Source organism: Mus caroli, unplaced genomic scaffold (genome assembly GCF_978045245.1).
Source record: "Mus caroli unplaced genomic scaffold, Mus_caroli_1 scaffold_16, whole genome shotgun sequence".
Lineage (NCBI taxonomy): Eukaryota > Metazoa > Chordata > Mammalia > Rodentia > Muridae > Mus > Mus caroli.
In genome coordinates, this window is record NW_028227271.1 from 63,741,293 (window position 1) to 63,760,000 (window position 18,708).

The 18,708-nt window shown below is 37.6% G+C and overlaps 1 protein-coding gene across 3 annotated transcripts in view; it reads right to left on the reverse strand.

Annotated features, from left to right (window-relative positions):
- Window positions 1-18,708, reverse strand: part of Zfpm2 (zinc finger protein, FOG family member 2) — a 446,087-nt gene that overhangs the window by 324,883 nt on the left and 102,496 nt on the right. The window lies entirely within an intron of this gene.

The window sequence follows — 18,708 nt, forward strand, 5'->3', positions numbered from 1 at the left end:
ACAGAAAACGTTATCAGGACAACTGCATTTGAAAACAAAAACTCAGTAGTTTCAGTACCTTACTTTTAGAATTAACAATATAATACCAAAAAGAGCAGCACCAGAAACAACAACAAAATTCCATTGAAATCATGCCTACTATACTTTGAACCTAGCAGTTATAACATTTAAATTTAAATGGCACGCCCATCTACCATCTTTTGAGGTGCTCTGTGGTCACTTTCTACCTATTCATTCAGATCTCTACCTGAATCTGAGCATCTACACAAAATATGAAAATGTATATTAGCTTGTCACTTTAAAAATGGCATATAAGATATACATTGTAGGAAACCATTAGTATATTGGCATTAATGTGATGTTTCTATGAGTTCTGATCCCTAAACAACATAGGTTTTGCCTTTTAACTTTTTTGTCTGTATCTTCACAAAATGAATAAATTCTATACTGGAATTATGGATGCCATCAAGGAGAGTACATCCACACATGAAGGTGTGAGACAAGGTCAAGGTGACAAGAGAAGTGTAGAGAAGCTCAATTACAAAAGCAGTGTCCCAATCTTCCGTGCCTCACTTCCAGGTGGCATGCAAGACGATAATAAACACACCAACCAATTATCCTCTGGAGATCAGAGAAGGTTGATTTCCAGTCTACATATACAAGTAGGCTCGATGCCCTACAAATACTGATAGCCTTGAATCAACCTGGCTCTCAGTCTGCCAGCCTGGCTGCTGGTCTGTTCCCTCCCTTTCAAGCCATCACCAAGTTACTCCAATATAGACAAAAAGAGATACAGTTTAGGAAGCAGAAGGCTCACACTATCTGCTTGGATAGATCAGACCCAGGCCATCCCTTTTATTCAATTTCCAGTACGATTGCCTTCGTGTGAATAAATATTGAACTAATGCCACATATGTGAGCAGGCTGATATAATGAGAATCCTGTTGGTTAGGAGAGAGAAACTTAGAAGTTTCCACAAGTGGATCTTTTCCATGTGACCTTTCTTGCTGGACTCAACAAACTTTCCTTTCTTTCCTCCTGTACTTTGGGCCATCTGGCCACTCACTTCTGATTTCTGGTTGCGAGCAGCCAGTGGAAACAACACCACATTAGAGGACAGAGTGCAGGAGAGAAAGGCCAGGTGTCTATCCTGCTAAAACCTACTTTTCCTTGATGGTTCCCTCACAGTTTGAAGCTACCAGTATTAGCTCCTGTTCAGTATTCCCCTGCAGCTCCCATACCCCTGCATCAGCACCTGTCCCAGTGCCTCTTGGGAAAGAATAATGGTTGTAACTGCCTGGATACTGTCTAGGCCTTGCCAGTACTGAGTCACTAGAGCAATGCCTTCTTTTTTTTTTTTTTTTTTTTTACATTGCCTGCGTTGTGTTGGCCACAGAGAATATAAAAGGGGGCTCCTACACATTGCTTCTGAAATCGTGTCAATCAGAGTCAAATGGACAGAGACTTGTACCCATTATGATGAGGGGTAGAATCAGTTCATAATGTTACAGAAACACGTGGACATGTCAACTAATATGTAGGTTCACAGAAGTTTCCTGGAGAAAAAGACAAGTGAAGCCCTTAGCATTTAGGGGCATTGTCTCATCTGACTCTGAACTCTGGAGAGTTTGTATCCTTACATCCATGATTAGAACAAGTTTCAGACTGAAACTAGGAGCTGTCTTCTCAAAGCATGCCACTGGAGGAGAAATAGCATAATACTGGGGGACGGTAAGGGGGGGGGGAGGACATGCAAGTTTAACATTGGCAAAGGCCAAACTAGAACATTTAGTGACACGAGTAGATTCAGAGGTGTTTGAGGATGTTGAAGAGAAGTTTTAGAGCTCTTTCTTGTCCTTGATTGTTAAGTGAAAGAAGCATTGTACTTATTCAGCACAGGACAAACTTACCCTGATCATTTCAGCAGTGTCTAGTAGGTAAAGGAATGGGAGGATGACAGAAGATGTCAGTAGGTAAATGTTGTAATGTTATTAAACTGCTCCAGGTGAAAACATTTTAATTGAACTGATTATGGGCTAGAATGAGTTTATAAATTCAAGTAGCCAACTGCTCCCATTAAATGTCACTTAACTGCCAAATCAAAACTGTAATGCTTTCATTTAGTGTGCTCCCACATTTGGGGCAGTGTTACCTATTGATAACTTTGGTTTGTGAGTGAATTGATTTGTTTCATTATATAGCACATGTTATTTGATCAAGTAAATATCAGAGTGTTTAGAAAGCCATTGTAAAAATTGCTAATCAAACACAATTAAAAACATTCCACTTTGCATCCCATTTAAGAAATCAGATAAGTATACTACATATCTAATTACAAAAAGCAAATCTGAGACGGTGTAATAGATTAAAATATCAAAGATTTAATCTTAATTATTTACTTGTGTCTTCTAAAATAAGGAATAAAAACCTGAGAAAATAGCTATGAGTCCTGTCTGAGATAATGCATATGAATATAGAAAATAAAATGCTTTAGCACTTATTTTATATTGATTTCAATATCTTCTATGAGTCAAATGTTGAAATCATAAACATCAGTAAGGTGTAAATCTTATCATAAGATCAGGTTCTATACTGGATCGCAACAGGGCCCCCACATGAAGAGCCCTGCTCTTCCCTGGGTCCTTTCCAACGAGTTTTATTGACAAGGTCTTATCAGCTAGGTCAGGCATTAATATCCTGATCCTTTAGAAAAATAAACGAAGAGATAAGGATGTGTGAGGATTCCCAAAGACAAAAAAGCATCAGACACAAGATTTGATTCCATGATTTCCTGATGTAAAAGATCACACTTCAACGTGTAAGAATATAATCTTGGGCTGCTGCTGGGAAGTAGAGTCTCTGCTTAACACAGATGGGGCCCTGGGTCGGATCCCTACCTCCAAAGAGCAGCGACAAAGGACACAGCAGACATCATCTACATGGCAAGCCACAAAGCCTGCAAGATATGGTCGAGGAGCCCCTTTCTCCTCTCCCCATTAAGCTCCCTTTCTCCATTATGCTTATACACTAAGAGGAAAGGTTTAATGGACTTAATCTTTTTTAATCACTACTTTTAAAGGTTTCCTATTTTACTTAGCACTTAATAAAATCAACTACACATAGATGCTTGATCAATAACCATTGCTCACTGACCAGTTAGGAAATTAGATTTTTGTCTCATTCTTTTTGCCATAACCTACTGCAATATCATTACATTTGCTAATTAATTGCTTTCAGCACATTATTTCTATTTAATAACTAAAATATGTCACATTTTCAACTTTTGGACCTTTCATCTTCTAACTTTATCTCAGGAAACTAGTCCTCATTTTTATGGTAATGTTTTTTACCTAATTCATTTTTAATCTTTTTACTAATGAAAAATGAAATGATTAAAAATAATTTAATCAAATATGAAATCTCTGAAGTATTCTTAAGAAACACCATTTTTCACTAATAATAGACACTTGCTTTTTGCCTCTCAGTATTTTATTCTCATAGAAAATTTATAAATAGAACTTTATTTTGATATTAACCCAACTCCAGCTTCTTCTTGGTTTGAATGGAGTTCACCTCGCTGGCTGTCTTTGGCTTAGTCCATTTCGACTCTCTTGTGTTTGAAATCGGGGCTATGGAGTGGCTTTGGACAAATGTCATGAATAATTACTAGCCAAGATAATAATGACAAGCTTGCTAATACACTGCTCCAAAAGCTTTAGCAGTAGGAAAAGGAGAGGAGCAGAGAGAAAAGGATGTCAGAAGAGAGTGGCAGAACTGGGCACGCATGTGGCACCCTCTAATTTGCGCTCTGAATTCTTTATTCATATACCTATGAATAGACAGTTCAGCATATTTTCAGCAAAGGACAAACACACTTAATGTGAGAACTGAAACGAGTGAGTCGTAAAAGAAAGAAACTGAATAAATGCAAGCAGTAACAAAATCTGTAATATTTCTAAAATTATGACTGTGGAGTTAATGGTTTTCTCCTGCAAGATTAAACGCTTTTGTTGCTCTTTTAAAAGATATAAGTGCGTTGAGAGCCCTTCCATTTTTCTTAGTCTAATTTTCAAATCAATGTGAGCCCTATGGGGAAAAATTGAAAGTGTTATTGAGCAATATAAGGCACAACATAAATGACTCAAGGAAATGCACTAAAACATAGTCTTTGAAACGCGGGACACAGTGCCATGAAATATCCTATTCGGTATTGTTGACAATGAGGTTTGGACAGTGGATTTCTTAACCAAGCAAAAAATAATTTCAAATATGCAAACAAACACCTTTTCACTCAAGTTAAACACTGCTCTTTGAATTAAAGGTTTGCTGATTCCTGAGACAGTCACTTTTTCAGCACAAAACAGCAGCCGTGTTTGAAAGCAGTCATGTAAGCAGACAGCCTTTCTCAACTCTGCTCTTTTAATCCATGTAGTTCCTGTCAATATTAACCTCTTATAGAAATTCCGTACAATATAACTATTGAACTTTCTCGACTAGGAGTGTTACTGGAGCGGTTAGTCATCCCTATAATGTACTTTGCAATCAGCTAAATCATCAAAGTATTTCTAACAATGAGCAGTTCAGAAGTGACAGATCTACTTTCTTGTTCACAACTGCTTATCAGAGAAGAGATATCACGTATGTTTTCCAGGTGCTTCCTATAGTTAGGATACCTTCACAGAAGCCGCTCATGAAAGATAAGGTCATAAAAGAGATGAAAAATGTGCGAGCCTCATACACTTATGGTTTATCATCAGACAAGATAGCTCTGGTTAGAGGACTGGAGGAGTCAAAGACAGAAAGCTACAGCTCACACTGAAGGACGAGGACGTTAAAGTTTCACACTGAGTGTGTGCTCCTGTTGTCTGAGAGTGATATGCTTTAACTGGGATGCTTGTTTAGTTCCAGATTATTCAAGAAAAAAAATTCAGGTAATAGTAAGGCTTTATTGCCAAACTATAGTCATAGACATGCATAGAGAAACAAAATAAACAAGACAAACAATACCCCAGTTATAGCAATAACAAAGGGAAAGTCTAAACATGTAAGCTATTTGAAAATAATCATCTAGTCTATGTGTGGTAGCCATCACGTCACCTGGCTCAGGTTCCCTTCTGACCTTGTATTAAATACAGTATCTTGCTATGTCCAAGGCAGTTAAATACAGTATGTAAGTATTTTCAAATATTCCCGTAATCCCCTTACCTCTTTACTTGGGTTGTCTATATTTAATATTTTATTATCTTAAAAATCATTTTAAGACTCCAGAATATTAAAAAAATATAAGCAAAAAAGATGTAATGCATATTGTTATCTGGTTATAATTTTTAGACCCCAGTGAGAAAATCCTGAAATTCTAACAACAGTCCATGGGGAATATTTTAAGAAAAAGCCCTAAATGTCTATAGCCAGTGTATGGCTACTGTAGCTTCAAATATCTTGCTATAGCTGCACGATTAACATTTTGATGATTTAAGGAGAAATAGTGATTTGTCGTCCTTCTAGAGAAGTGGCTCTCACAATAAGTGTCGTGACTCTTTGGGGCTGAATGACCCTTCTCAGCTGTTACCTAAGACCATTCAGAAAACACAGTTCTTTACATTTTGATTCACAACAGTAGGAAATTACAGTTGTGAAGTAACCTTGAAAATACTTTTATTACTGGGGGGTGACCACCACATGAGGAACTGCACTCGAGGGTTACGGCGTTGAGAAGGTTGAGAACCACTGCTCCTGAGTATCCAGAGTTTCTTCAGCCATCAGGCTTCTCTCTCAGGTGAAAGAAAGGGTTTCTCTAAACGTTCATCTTTACTGAGGGCTGCAAGCATAAAGGAAATAGCCAAGAGAGAGAAAGAAAACCACTGCACCGAGAGAACGCCTCACTAATCTTTATTCCTCATTACGTCCCTGCCTAAGCACCAGAAAGGATTAAATAAACAACCGAGGATGGGGGTAAGGATTTGCTTACTACTTTACGATTAACTTACTTTTACTTGTGTGATTATTTCAAAGTTTATATTTAAATAATTTATATTGTCTTTTCCCCTCTCACCATCAAAAAAAAATCCTTATGACTAGTATCCATTTTTTTCAGAGACTCTATAAAGGAGACATTTCTTGTTCCAAAGAAGCAGTGCTGTTGAGGTCTATAGACAGGATGGCTGCTTGCAACAGTATCAGTCTGCTCACTGACGTGAAGACTCACAAATACTAGAGAATGTGTGCCATTTGTCTTTCAGGACTCACAAATACTAGAGAATGTGTGCCATTTGTCTTTCAGGGTCTGGGTTGTGCCTCCAACTGATCTCTATTGCTTTAGCATTGAGTTGGTTGTCTTCAAGTTTCAAGCTTACCATACTCTTCAGAAAGTCATCATTAACACCACCAAGAATAAAATGAAAACAGACTTTATTTTCGAAACTGTCTCTCCAACAAGCCACCTAGTCTACAAGAATAATGGGCTGTACTGATTTGAGAAAGTGATGGTGTTTGAACACCCCTCTCCATAGAGCCTCAGGTTTTACTCTGCCCACCCTTCAGGCCAGCTCTAGTAAGATAGCTTATAGGATATGATGAACAAGCACACACCATCAGCACAGTCTTCTGTCACTACACTACACCCACAAATGCAGTCACTACCAAGCCACACGTTTCAACGTGAAGCCTGAGATAGAACCAGTCCCTAGTAATGTCTGCTCCTAGAGAGTACACTTACCCTTTGTATCCACAGCATGTCTCACAATGGCCAGCATTCAATAAAAAAATGTGTCAGCTCTGGAGGCATGAATTCTGAGTGTACTGACTACCACTGTGCTGGCTTGTTTTACATTTATGTTCATTTTTTTTCTGTCTCCCTCCTCCCTCTCTCTGTGTAGTATCTGTGCATGCACATGAGTGGTTGTGTGTGTGTGTCTGTGTGTATGTGTGTGTGTGTGTGTGTGTGTGTGCACCACAGCATGTATGCTGCAATCAGAGAACAACTTGTGGGTGTTAATTTCCATGTTCGGTCATGTGTGTTCCAGAGATCTAACCCAAGTGATCAAGTGTGGTGGCAAGCGTTCTTTCCTCCAGAGCCATCTGCCTGGTACTGTGTTTTGAGTCACTTTTTCCAAAAATCAAGCAAAATGAAAGCAAACTATGAATTTTTCATAAGATCTCAGCAATAAGAAAAAGTAGATTTAGGTCTCAGCAATAGGAAAAAGTAGATCTGGACATGCAGTTACCTAAAAAATATTTCCTAGAGTCATATTAGGGACAACTTAGAAAACTCAGTCTGGACCTTGGGATATAAGCTGAGCTGTTTTGTGGCTGTTTCAATAGCCTGTTCTCACAGTGAAACTTGGGCCCAATGAAGTTTGTGTATCTTTTGGGCAAAAGTGTTTCTAAAAAAAAAAAAATCCCAGGTCATGTCAGATTTCTGTTCTCTCAGATTCACATCTAGCTTTCAACTCCAGAGATTGTCTGAAACATGTTATCACAAGGTCCGTTCAGGCTCCGTTAAGGCTGAGTCCTCCCACATCCCCTTCTACCTTAGTGCCAGAAGAAGAACCTTGGCTGCTGCTGATAACACCAGAGAAACACAGACAGTACCCACAACATCTTCCAGATAGTCAGAAACATGTGGGAACTCTCTCCTCCCCACAGTACTTTAAAAACTGGGTATTTCCGGACTCTCTCTAGATTCTTTGAACTCTGAGAGTTTATTCAAATTTGATAGATGTGGGACTTATGTATTGATTTCAAATATAAATTTGAAGAATTTTATTGAAACCTAAAGCCAAACAGAACTCTTCACCACTGTTGACTGCTGTGAGTTTACTTCCACTGACTGTGGTTGTAAATAGGTTGATTTGGACCTGTGTGACCTAAGAATGTGGGTGCTACTCACTAAGAACATAAATTGACAATTATTGGAAGATAGCAGCCCAGGACAACTGAAACTATAGCTTTGTAACTCTCAGCAGAAACAGACCTCTGAATGCTAAGTAAGGGCCAGAACACCCTTTCTGATTAAAATTGCTGTTCTGCCCAGAGTGTTGAGAAATTTGGGTAATTTTGTCAAACCAGCCCAGGAATTCTGAAGCAATCACCCACATTTATTTAAATTATTTGAATTTCAGATTTGTTTAGCATTATTTTGGACTGTTCTGGGTCTATTATTTGATATAAAACTAATTAAGCAATTGTAAATTTAACTACAAAGGGGAGTGAATACTTGTATCATCTGTTTGGTCTTGTGAAATATGAACATAGCATATATAATACATAATTTTCAAAATTTATTTTCATTAATGTTCTGATATTTTGGGGGTCACCTCAAATGCCTCAACACAACTATTTTTACTATTCAGAAAACATCATTCTTTCTAAAATGGATTTTTCTAAGAATGTAAACTATTTCTTCTCTTTTTATATACACTGCTATAGAATTATTGTTTCTTACTAAGAATGGCTATACAAGGAGAAACCACTGGAATTAGTGGGCTTTTAGGGGCCGCTGTGGAACCTAGTGCAGCAGAAACTTCCTGAAATCTATGAGCATGACCCTATTGAGGACTTGGAGTGACAGAAGATCCAGAGCCTGAACTAGCCATCTTCTGTAGCCAAGCAAAGCATCCAGTGATGGGGCCTGGACACCAACTCAACCAGAAATCCATCAAGCTATAACCTGTACTGCCTGCAAGATGTGTTGGGGCAATAGTGTCTCAGAGCTTGTGGGAGTGGCCAACCAATGACTAATCATATGGAGGCCCACAACAGAAGAGAGAGAGCCCATAGCCCACGTTGTCTGGATGGCCCTAAATCAACCTGAAGATGGATGGTACAGAAACCTACGGTAGAACAAAAGAGTACTGGCTAAAAAGAAAAAAAAAAACAAGGTCAAGAATCAATGAAATGATTCCTTATGATACTCTGTTGTGCTCATATAATCAGAGATTATGTGTCGTGATCAATCACCACCAGAGAGAGTCCCTCTAGCAGCTGGTGTGGATAGAGACTCATAGCCAAATATTAGGCAGAGCTTGAGGGGGAGGAAGAAATGTTGGAGATAGAGGGCTTGAGGACATGAGAAGAACACTGCCCACAGAATCAATTAAGCAGAGCTCATAGCAGCTCACTGAGACTGAAGTGACAATCTCAAGACTCCACATAAATCCTCTGCATATATGTTCTGATTTTTAGCATGGAGGTTTTTGTGGGACTCATAACAGTGGAAGTAGGGATGACTTAGCTTCTTTTACCTACTCTTGGGACCCTTTCCCTTCTACTGTGTTGTCTCATCCAGCCTTAATATGAGGATTTGTGTCTAGTTTGATTGCACCTTGTTATGCCACATTCAGTTAACATCCCTGGAGGCCTGTTCTTTCCTAAGGATAAACAGAAGAGGAGTTGACATGGAGGAGATGGGATGTACAGGGTGGAACTGGGAGAGGTAGGTGGAGGAGAAGCTGCCATTGGGATGTATTTCACAGGAGAAGAATGAATAAAAAGACAAAATAGTGACTATATACTGGTTTATCCACAGTTGTCAGCTTCCAGGATAGCACAGGAATGCACAATAAAGTCTAAAGCAGGCACATGGAGGCTGAGGAACATCCCATCATTAACCCAGGCTTCTTACTGTGTCCACACATTGTATGCACTCCTTCATTTTAGTTGAGCATTCTAAGAGATGAAAATATTCTTCATGTAGCCCTTCTTCTGACTCTAAACTATGCATTAAGTCCATCTACATACAACAATGCTCACATATCAAATCAAATCATATAGATTTTCAGGGTTGGTTAGCTAGTTTGGAGTGTAATTTACATAGATAAAAAACCTAAAAGTTAGTCCAAGATCCCCAAGTAGAGGGCCATATGCTAATTCCAGTGCAACAATTGAAATGGCATCAAATGTTATTGTCAAAACCTTGGAGGAATAGAGGATGCTCTTGTGTGTCTCAGCTGGTGATTTCTCCCTTGATAAATCGATGCCTTTAATCCTTAAAACGATCTTCCCTTCTCACTGTCAGAAATATATAACCACAGGCAGGCTAGTGTCTGCATTTCTGCTTTCCATGTCGGCTATGTGCATAAGACTTGGTAAGATACAGCCACTGTCAGGTTTCTGAAGAGTTCCTTGTCTAATCTTTCTACCCCTCCAGATCTTCGATATAGAACCTGTTAGAATGGATTGCTTGCTTTTCCAGTTCCTGTGTTTATCTCGCTTCCTCTCTCGCCATCTGCTGTACCGCATTTCCTTTAGAAGAGTGAAAAGTTTTCACAGTGCCCGGAGCTCTGCCTGCAAACAATGCCCCCTTCCTCTCTTCCTTCCTTCCTTTCCCTGCTTTTTACTTAGGTTTATTTTGTGTTAAGGTCAAAGTGTTTTAAAAGAGTTCAATCTGCAAACATTTCCATGCGGCTGAAATTCCTATCCAAATAGTCGTGATGGACTTGAAAACACCCTGGTCATTTATCACTGGCTTCAGTCCAAGTGCACACACTCTGGTATGTCTCTGTTTCTTTGAGTTGTCTTCAATAAGAGGACAAGGAGCAGACAGTGAAAAACTGTGGGGTATCCCATGTTGCCATACAAGGTGACATAACGATTGGTCACAAAGACTTTCAATATAGTACACACATGATTGATACACCCTCTCTAGGTACTGAAATATTGTTTTTTATTCACTAAGCTTTCAAAGAGACACTAAATGATAGAAAATTTTAAGTACGTTTCTCATTCATTTACTTAGTCCTTGGTGGGCTTTTTTTGGGGGAGGTTGTAAAACTGCATAGTTTTTTACTGGTGGAAATGTAAGGGTGTTGTGGGTTTGTTTGCTTCTTAGAAAGCCCATTTTAAAATATCATGTGATAGTAAGGTTTAGAATTCTTCATGTTTCCAGCTCCTTCTAAAAGAATTAACAATACATTTTCCTTGCCCTCCTCATTTTTATGTGGTATTAACCTTTAGTAGTTTTGTGCTTTGACGAAGGCAACAAACCTACAGAAGTTAAACTGAAAATGACATCCACCCTGCATGACAGTGAGCTGATTTAAAAATGGCATATAGGCAACAAACTTCCTGACTTTTGAGGACAAACAGAAAATGAAGGTTATTATTATCATTATTATAATTACTATAATTGGTGCATAGTTCCAATACTGATCTGTCTAATCTCAGAAAAGTGCTGAGGCAGCAATCTGCATTCATCAGCAGCATTTATTGTTACTGCGCATCTAGCTATTTTTATTTGACCTTTTAAGAACAACAAAAAAGTGACTGACTTTATTACTATAATTAAATTCATCATATCACAGCGTTCACTATTTCCTTCTACACCATCTATGTTTAGGGCTACCAGAGATAAAGATTATCCCATCAGGTAATGGATGGGCAAATGCCTAATGCTGCCTGTTGCTTTGCCAATGATAACAAAAACACTGAGAGAATTTTACATACTAACAAGAAAATGCAAATTTTTATGTGAGAAGATTAAGAGCTTTGAAAACCTATTTGATTTAAATTTACTAAATAGTAGGGCAGAACCAGGAAACACTTTGGAAATCGCTTGGGATGCTAAAAGATATAGAGGAGAGGAGACACTGCTATTTCCAAGAAATGTTTCCTACAGTGTGAACATTTTCTCTTAAACCCTAAATGCAATCAACAGTTAACATGCAGGGTTGTGAATCAAGTTAATTCATATGGTTAAAGTAAATTGGCTACCCAGGCCTTACCAAAGCTATTCAAGCTTGTAATTTTTTTTTTGAAATAGAAAAATAAATAGGGTTAATAGAGACAAATGCTAGGCAAACATGAGGGTGCTACTCAAATACAAATGTAAGCAAATAACACTGAGATAAACAGACTTTAAACATAATCACAATTTCATTAAAAATGCTTTCTTAAGAAACACTGAATCTTCTTTCAGACCAAGACATCACCAAGAAAACGAAGAAACTAAATAAGAAATTCTCTTTTATATTATTCAGCTAAATTTAATGGCTAATTGATCCAATATCAAGATTAATACTGAAAGAGCCAATCAATAATATATAAATAGAATATCAGGAGATGATTAAGTAGATTATTCTTCTTCATATGACTTTTAACATTCAGAACAAACAACAAATCTAAATAAATCTTCCAAGTCGAAAAAGCTTCTTGCTCTTTCAAAAATCTTACATTTTAAAGTTGTGAACTTGTTTTCTAAATTATAATAAAATGGTCTTCATAGTAATTTCCATTCCTGCTGTTACAAACATATTGCTTACTTAAAATAAGGATGACATTGAAAAGGAGCAAATATCTCTTAAGCCTTGCGTGTTTAGTTGGACAAAAAAGAAAGACACTTTATTATAGCATGAGAATATATCAGAAATTCTAACAGATGAATATTGATCATGTTTTACCAAATTTGAATCTATTTTTTCAAATTAACATTAGAAGATTGCACATGTGCGATTCTGGCATCCATTTCGCAGGAAGAAAATGCACTGAGATTATCATACACAACAAAACAAAACTCCTAGGATATGCTATCATCCATCCATGACTCCTGTAAACACTCCAGTGTGAACCATTTCATACAATGGGTAAAATCAATCAGTTTTCACTTTGTTGAAATTTTTTGTCTTGAGCTAGAATATATGCGGTAAGTAGATAAAATTTTATCTGGCCCCTATATTTAGAATATTACATTTAAAAAACAAAACAAACAAACAAACACCCTACTAATTCATCTGGATTTGATAATCAAAAATACCAAGTCCATAAAAATCAAACAAACAAAACCCAAAAATACCCCTGCCCTTGTTTCCTCTCCTTTAAGTATGGTTTTGTTGAAATGCTCTCTTGTCTTCCCAATAATCCCCTTTTAATTCCGAGTAAAAGCCATGATGTGGGGGGTTTCTAAAACAGCTATGAAGTATGACGTCACAATGTCACAGGTGTGCTGTTTATCATGAGATGAAAACACAGGGAGGACATGACTCTCATTTCTATTTCTACTTCCTTTAAAAAAAATCATGGCTTCTCAATTCTCACTGTGGGACAGCCTATGCAAGAAAAACAGAGTGATTTTAAAATGCATTACAACAACAACAAAATGAACAAGAACAAATTAACAAGAATTGGGCCCAGGAAAACCTCAGGTTTGCCAAGGAACAATAATGTCATGCAAAGGGAGGGAGGTGGTGGAGAAGGGAAGCCAGGTCCATGCCAAGCCAAGCTGGGGGCTGCTCAATCAGCCCTATCAGTGCTCCATCAGTGTCTCCACTCCAGCCAAATCCAGGAAAAACAAGGAGTCAAAGATTCAGGTCAATAAGCTTATAGGCGATTTGCACAAACAGCTCCTCCAGCAAGGAAAAAACAAAGTCATATTGGCTTTTTTCTTTCACTCCTTCTCTTTGAACTCCCTGATCCAAACACACCCTGGAAATGTCAATGCTATATGCAAGAATTTAAAGAGCTGAGCTTCTTAATCCCGGTAAGAAAAAAAGGGAGAACTTTGTAAATACCCTCTTCCTTGTTCAGCTCAAAGAGGTTACAGCAGACCAGCCTTCTGCAGATTCTGGTTTTGGTACCCTGCATCTGAGAAGGCAGTAATGCTTCAGGAAAGCCAGGGCCAAGCCTTGAAAGAATGCTGCTGAGTGGGAGGTAGAAATAGACATCTTGATTTACCGAGAAAATAATTCACACGAAGAAGCTAAAAGACATAGTAACATGAATATTTGAGTTGTATAGTAGCTGAAAAACAAGCAGAAACCCCACATGTTTAAGAGCAGGTAGAAAAGATGAACACTAAGAATCTAGGCTTAGGTTGTTATATAAAGTCCAAGAAAAAGACACAGCTTTGCTACTGTTACTAAACCAAACTACAAAAAGCTGATAGAGGAGAGGGGAGAGGAGAGGGACAGCTCAATGGGTTTGGCCCGCATCTCCTTAAGCATATGAATGAAGCCTGCCTCAATTTGTTCAGATTTGCTGGCTTCCTACACGTAATTTTTCTTTTTCAAGGATGTGGGAATCTGTCAAAAAGACGGAACCAACTCTGCTAAGGGGGAAAGGAACGAGGTGACACAGGTTGTCCCCAAACACCCACCAAGTGCTACTGAGGAATTTATATTAATGATCTACAGATGGAGTCTCATCAAGCTCTTGGCTAAAAGGAAGATTCTGATTGGGTTATTTGTACTTTTTGACAGGTTCTCCAAGGTACCGGTCTCAGTTTCCCTGCCTCCACCTTCATTTTCTGCAGACCATTCTTCACTGGGCAAATGGAAGATGTCTCCTGTCTGTACTTCTTCTCTAACATCCCCATGCATCCAATCTCCTTTTACAATGCCTTTACCCATTCCACCCACAGTGGTTGGATCCTGGAGCAGTAAGTCCCTGTCTCAGGCTCCCTGCTAGCCTTTGTTGTCTTTGTCTAACACTAGCCTCTCAGGCAGACACAGAGGACTAGGTTCTAGAAGCCCGGTTTCCTTACCCATTGCTCTTTATAAAGTCAAGTGTGTCCCCAAACAAAGATATAATGTCACTCCACCACCCTGCCCTGTCCTGTTTTTCTCTTGTCCTCAACAACGTTCACCATACAAAGTATGAATTTTTCCTTTCATTAAATTTTTCTTTTTTCTGTCCATTTGTTATTGTAGATGTTTATTACTGTTGTGAATTGAGCTCCATGGAATTTATCGGTGGGACAGGACACTGGAAGGTGCCAGTAACCTGGTTCTTTATCTGTTTGTTTGTTGTTTTTTTTTTTTTGGTTTTGGTTTTTGGTTTTTGGCTTTTCGAGACAGGGTTTCTCTGTGTGGCCCTGGCTGTCCTGGAACTCACTTTGTAGACCAGGATGGCCTCTAACTCAAAAATCTGCCTGCCTCTGCCTCCGGGGTGCTGGGATTAAAGGCGTGTGGCACCAGGGCCAGTGCTGACTCCACCACTGAGCAGCCTGCATTCTACTCTACTTCCTAAACGCCGCTTACAATGCCCCATTTAGCAAGAGCACTTAAAATATCCTTTCCTCAACTAGATACTACTTATATCAGCTTTTGAAGATGTGAATACATCAGTCATCACACAGCATGTTCTCTTATTCCAGGGACTTCTGCTTTGCAACCTGTCTTTGGTTCCGATCTTTCCTGATGTCTCTCAGGTGTTAACACTACTTAACAATGTCTCTGCCATTCTTTATATCTAAATAGTAGGAAAAGAAGTTGGGTTTTCTGTCTCCTAATGTCAAGGCTGGTAGTATTATATTGCCTCTTAGCTTGTTTAGAGACCATAAAATCACAAAACGATTTCTAACAACCCAATAGTAACTTTCCCAGATCATTGATATTGACAACTGAGCTGCTCGTTGACACATAGTTTTTGCAGATATCTTTTCCATAGCTCAGCAACTTGCTACATTACAGTGACAGCCATATGACACATCCTGTTCACACATCCTGTGACATGCTCCTACTATGTATCCTAAAACATATTTACTTCAATTCAGTCATTAACATACTTACATATGCCGGTAAGGAATCCCACTTTTACTAATTATTAACAGTAGGATTAGTTTTATACAAGTGTGAAAATATGTTCTTGTTTTCTACATTAAACTGAGATAAGAAAGTGAAATAACTCAAACAAATAATTCAGCACCACAGGAAATATGTAGCACTTGTGGGCCCAGTATGGATGTCTTAGTCATCTGTAAATTCCAGGAAATAATTCTTGCTTGTTTCCTTCCTGATACAGATGCTGGGAAGGCAAAAAGCCAAGTAGCTTAGGACAAAAGAAGATGTTATGACATGAGCTATCATTTTACACTTTGTCTAATATTTTAAAATATCAGAGGTCCAAACCAGTTTGAAGGAGCATCTTATTGTAAACAAGTCTTTCTTGAGAAGATGAAGAACACAGACATTATCCAAACCAAGTGGTGGCTTAGGAATCTTATATAGAATTATAGGCCTGAAACTCAAACAAGAATATCTCTGAGATATATTTAGGTAATTTGGAATTTAACATATTAAAGGAACATAAAATAAAGATGAGACTACTATGTGATTTTCCCATTTTTTAAACTGAGATATGCAATATTGAATCACAGGGTTAGAAAAAACTGCAGCTTTAATACTACTGACTTCTTCCAGATGTGCACAAAATCTTGCCCTTTAGCCAGAAACTTGATGAAACAAGTGAAATTGACAAAAATACAAAATAAAAAGTAAAATATCATTCTAACCATAGAAAATTTCCTACATGATATGGGCTATCACAAAAGTAGAACCTTTGGCTTATAATTAGCAGCATTTTCATAGAAACTTAAAGAACAAAGCTTTTTCTCTTACTCTTCAAAAAAGTTACATAGTTATTTAGAATAGCATAGAATGACTTTCATGAAAAATCCATTGCTAAAATTTGAATGAAGATACACTCTCTTTATAAGTACACTTCTTATTCTTCCCTAAGCGTATGTAAATATATCATGCTTAAAAAATTGAGATACTCTACTCATATATTTGTGGTATGAGATCATTACCTAATATTGTTTATTAAGGAAATACAGCTTATATCTAAAAATTTATCTATGGAAACCATTAAAATGACTAGATCATTGCTAGAATAGAATTATGAAAATATCTTCAGACAACAAAACTTCAAACAATCTTATTCACTTCTGATATAGACTGACAAGTTTAGAGTTGTTTACAAATGATCAAAATTGTGTACAAAAAAAATCCCATCTTTTAGTGAAATATTATTGTTAAGGAGAACATTTCATACCTCCTTTTTCAGTTACAATACTGATTTGCTTAAGCCTTAACTTCTACTACTGTAATGGCTTACCTCTTCCTTCTTCAAATACATAGGAATCATAAGCTTGTACCATTGAGGCAGTGTAGTCTTCTACATAGAGATTAAGTTCTACTTTTCTAGTGAGAATAATTTCTCTTCCAATTGTATTTACACAACACAAATTGAAGTGAGAGAGAGACAGAGACTGAGACAGAGTCAGAGAAACAGAGAGAGACTGCGGCCCTTGTATATCAAGAGGGTTCAGTATCCATTAGCATTGCCTTCCTGTCATTACAGTTTCTCCTGACTTCAGAGGGAATTCCCAGTACTCATCATCTATGAGAGTAAGATAATATTATTCTTTTCTATTACCCAGGACACAGAAAAGTGAGATAGTAACATTGGCATTTATAAAGAAAATATTACGTGAAATCAAGTTTTTATTCCCATGGAAGATTTTTAGTTTCAAAATGAATATTATGAGATTGTTTTATGATATGTATATTATATACTATTTAATGGCAAATACTGTGCTATTGTTGGTTATACATTTAAAATATCTTAGAAATTTCCAAGTACTTTTCAAATAATCATATCCATTAAATAACAGTCATAATAATTGAATTCAATGTTTTTCTCACTTCCCCATGCCTGTCATTACATTCTTTGAATCCTGATTCCTGTTAGCGTAGATGAGTATCTCTTTCTCAAGACCATAAATACTGTCCTTAAAAAGCCAATTGATCTAAGCCTACCTGCTTTTAACAAATCACTTTTAAAATGTTGTGGGTTTATTAAACTCTTCTATTATATATAAACCCTCAATAGTGATCATCCCCAAATTTAAAATGCAAACAATACATGATGCATATAATTAATGCAATGACTAATTGCTTTTATTTTTGATTATATTAGAGACATAACTAATAATCTAAATTTCTGTCTTTACTCTTTAACCATAAGAGCCCAAAGACAAGAGGGAGCCAGTGCCTTTCCGCCCCTGCTTGGCTCTCCATTATGACACCGTAGCATAAGATAGATACCTTATAATAAATGTAGACATGCAAATCTTGTGGAAACAAAAAGAGTAAGATGGCGTAACATGTAATTTAAAAACAAATATTCCTCAATACCTCAGCAGGTGATTACATACATTGCTTAAACCACATGTCCTTAAGAGACAGACACAGAATCCAGAACATCTACAAGAAATATTAAGCTGGACTGAAATCTGAGTCTAGGGAAACGACCTTTTGTTCTTCTAATTTTCAGTCAAATTTGTCTGATTGGGAGACAAGCACCATGTCACAAGGCCACGGTTGGCTTTCTGGGAAATCCCAGTGAGGCCAGAGCTCTGCTGAACTGAGGGGCAAGTTGCTTTGTTTCTAAGATGCCATCAGTGGGAGAAAGCAATGCTGAAACTTCCAAATTATTCTATAAATACGTGAGACCATCAGGCTATGTTCATTGTTCTTTAAAGATATTATATCAGTATTCTTGATTTTAGACTGTGAGTCCAATCAGCACACACTAATAAGCTCATGTCACTTCTCTGAACTGTCTGACTGAAAATGACATTCTTCCACAAGTATCACACACACACACACACACACACACACACACACACACACACACACAAATATTGACAGGTGTGGACAGACATGCAGACATTCAGTCAGTTGGCTCCCTGGGATGCTTTCATGCTTCATTGGCAGAAGCAGCTTTTGTAAACCTAGAAAAATCATTCCAACATACATGACATCATGTGACAGCATAGGAGGAAAAGAAGTCCTTCCTCACTGGGAAGGTCAAACAAACTAGTAAAAATAAAAAATAAAAGTATTATAGGAAACAAAATATTAATTTTAGAAAAAAACTAAGGAAAAACAGTGATGCCAGGTAATGTCATATTAATGATCAAAGTCAAGGTTA